Source organism: Rhinolophus sinicus, chromosome 16 (genome assembly GCF_057876585.1).
Source record: "Rhinolophus sinicus isolate RSI-liver-muscle chromosome 16, RSI-T2T, whole genome shotgun sequence".
Taxonomy (NCBI): Eukaryota; Metazoa; Chordata; class Mammalia; order Chiroptera; family Rhinolophidae; genus Rhinolophus; species Rhinolophus sinicus.
Window position 1 is genome coordinate 121,806,796 of NC_142516.1, and position 3,050 is coordinate 121,809,845.

Below are 3,050 nucleotides of genomic sequence, written 5' to 3' on the forward strand. Positions count from 1 at the left end.
CAGCAAAACTATTTATCCATACTGTGTAGAATATGGGGCAGAAGCAAAGAAGCTAATGTTTTATCTGAGTCTTTGCTCCTTTTTTCATGGAGAAATCCAAGGCAAATACAAAAAAAAAAAATGCCACTAGTACATTTGTGATCATTTATATTTTCAGTAATCTTACACAGGCCATTGAGAGTTTGAAATGTAACCTACATATGACCAATAGGGGAGGTAGAGGGAACAAGCCTGGAAAAAAATAGTGATCATAATAAATGTAGAATCCTCTCCATCCAAATTCTTTCTCATTCCTTATGGACATATTGACTCATCCGTTATTTATTTATTATTGAGTACCCAGGTATTATGGTAAATGCCAGAGTCACTAAGATGAGTAAGACTTACCCACTGCCATAAAAAAAATTCCACGGAAATCTTTAGTAAGAGGCAAAAGATTTATACGATTTCAAAAGAAACCAGAGTATATCATAAAAAAAAAATTCATAGTAGGGGAGAGTGCACTTGAAACTAAGTATTAAAAAACAAACAAAAACCATGAATTAATAGAGACATATCCACATTCTTCATTGTCTTGTGGAAGTACAGAGAAAGGAACACACAATAAGATAAACAAAACCAAGTAGCAATTAATTGTGTACAAAGTTGCCACGGGGGAAATGATATTTGAGCACAGGAATGAAGTTGCCTGAAACATCGTTCCATTTACTTTCCCCAAAACTATATCCTTCCATTTCTTCTGCTTACTCTTACAGACCTATGTAGTAAGCATGCCTTATCCACACCTTATCTTCAACTCACTTTTACGATCATATTTATATACTTACAATTTTGTGTTTCCTTAATTAGATTTCAAACCACCTTAAATACAGGATCATATTTTCATAATCCTGATACTAAATTATGTCCCTGTGTGTGCTTAATAAACACTTATTAATGCACTTAATGTTCCTAGCAACCTAAGACAGTAAGAATCAGGTTCTATGTTTGGTAATTGTCACTTCTTTATTAATTTATGAAATGATAAATTACATTGTTTCAAAAGGTTCTCTAATGATTTTCTTCTTTTTGATACATAATTATTCATTATAAATTATTTATCTCTTCTTTCATAATTTAAATCATTTAAGATTTCACTATATAAATAGTATAATTAAACATAGCTTCTTAATTTGTTTCACATGTCAAGGTAGCAGTGAATTAGGAAAAGATTTCTTAAATCTCAACAGAATGTCTAAATAGAATAGATTGTTACATTGTAGAGCTTCACCTGTAGAGCTTTATCCCTCCCAGCTTAGTAGGAATGATGAATTAGCCAAAAGAGGATATAGCATAATAACATCTAGGAACAGGGTAATAAGATCAGCAAGAGCCAGTCCAGGCTCTACCATTGATTTCTACATGAGCTGGAGAAAGTTGTATAAATTCTGAGTCTCAGTTTTGCCATCTGTAAAATAGGGTGGATATGAGATCAGTGAACTAATGAGCATAAAGCATTTAGCAAAGTGCCTTCATACACATATTAATGTCTCATGTATTAATACACATATTAATAGTAACTACTACTATTAGTGATGCTATTTATAAGATCAGATTTCAATATGTGTAGCAATTGTTGTTAAAGAAAATATGGAATTAAAGAGGTTCCCTACCTAATAGTGTGTATACTGCTTACTTCATTACAAAATACTACCTTCACAATTATAGTCAGATTATTTTCATTCTGCAAAAGAAAAAGAAAACTTTTGTTGCAAAATTGTGCACATTTACAGAAGAAACCACTCTCACCTGGGTCAAGTGAAACTGAAATGTTTTGCTCGCTTTACCAATTTCTCTTCTAATGAAAGTGGAATCTGATATATAGATATCTGATTCAGATATATATATATATATATATATATATATATATATATATATATATATTCAGATATATATACATCTGATTCAGATGTGTATATATATATATTCATATATATATATATATATATATATCTGAATCAGATATATATATATCTGATATATATCAAAATAAGGTCAAGTCAGTACAACTTCATGTAATAGATATTCAGATTGCTACATCTTCTTTACTTCTGAAGGAATACATCCAGTTACAAGATAACAATTAGAAACATATAGCAGATTACAAAAAAGAAGATTTAAAGAAAACACTTTGCAAAGATTCTTTTCAACATGAATTCAAACTATCAAATCATTCAACTGCCTGTGAATGAATCTTCTACATTGCTTTGACATGAATTAGACCGAAAAAAATAGACACCATCTCAACAGATCAGCTCTTAATTTTAATGTTTACATTAATCATACCTTTATTATATCATTTTATTAGTAAAGGGGAAATATAGGAAATCCATTTTAATTTCCTTTTGAAATAACTTTGTGTATTGAAATAAATCCCAACTGTGGTTGTTTAGAGAGCTCATGTGGAAATGAGATGTGGATTTGCAGCCTTGTACAGAGATTCGGGTTCCTATGAGTCTTTGAATCTTTCTAGGTTAAAATAAGAATATCTAAACTTTCCCTTGTATGTTTTCTCTGGGGAAATTACCTTTTAGTTCTTAAAGACCATAGTTTCTTTCATACTTTCAAACTTTAAAAAGTATTTTTATAACCTTACTTAAAGGTTTGGCCTACTAATTCATGCGATCTTTAGAGATCTCTCATATCTAGATTGCTTGATACATAGACTGAAGTGTACCTTCTTCTTAGGGGTCATTTAAACTTTTATATATCAGTTTTATTTATCTGTTAGTATCAAAGTGTTCTTAGAAGCGGGCAAATTTTTCATATATCTCTAGAGGAAAAAATATATAATTATGTAATTATATCAATATCTTCTATGTTTTGTAAGGTTTTTAACTATATATTACCTAATTTTTTAAATTAATTAACATGGAAGTAAAGGTTTAAACATTTGACTAGTTATGATCAAGGTTATAAACTTCATTTAGTGACTATGAAAGTACGTTTTTTTTGGTTTTGTTTTGTTTTGTTTTCTCCAGAGCCAGTTCCTCTTCAAACCAATATCTATT

General features: G+C 29.9%; 1 non-coding gene across 1 annotated transcript; it reads right to left on the reverse strand.

Moving 5' to 3' along the window:
- Nucleotides 1-345: 345 nt before the first annotated feature.
- Nucleotides 346-467, reverse strand: LOC141571463 (U5 spliceosomal RNA). The gene has a single exon (XR_016019508.1). It is a non-coding gene; the product is annotated as a U5 spliceosomal RNA (small nuclear RNA).
- Nucleotides 468-3,050: the final 2,583 nt, after the last annotated feature.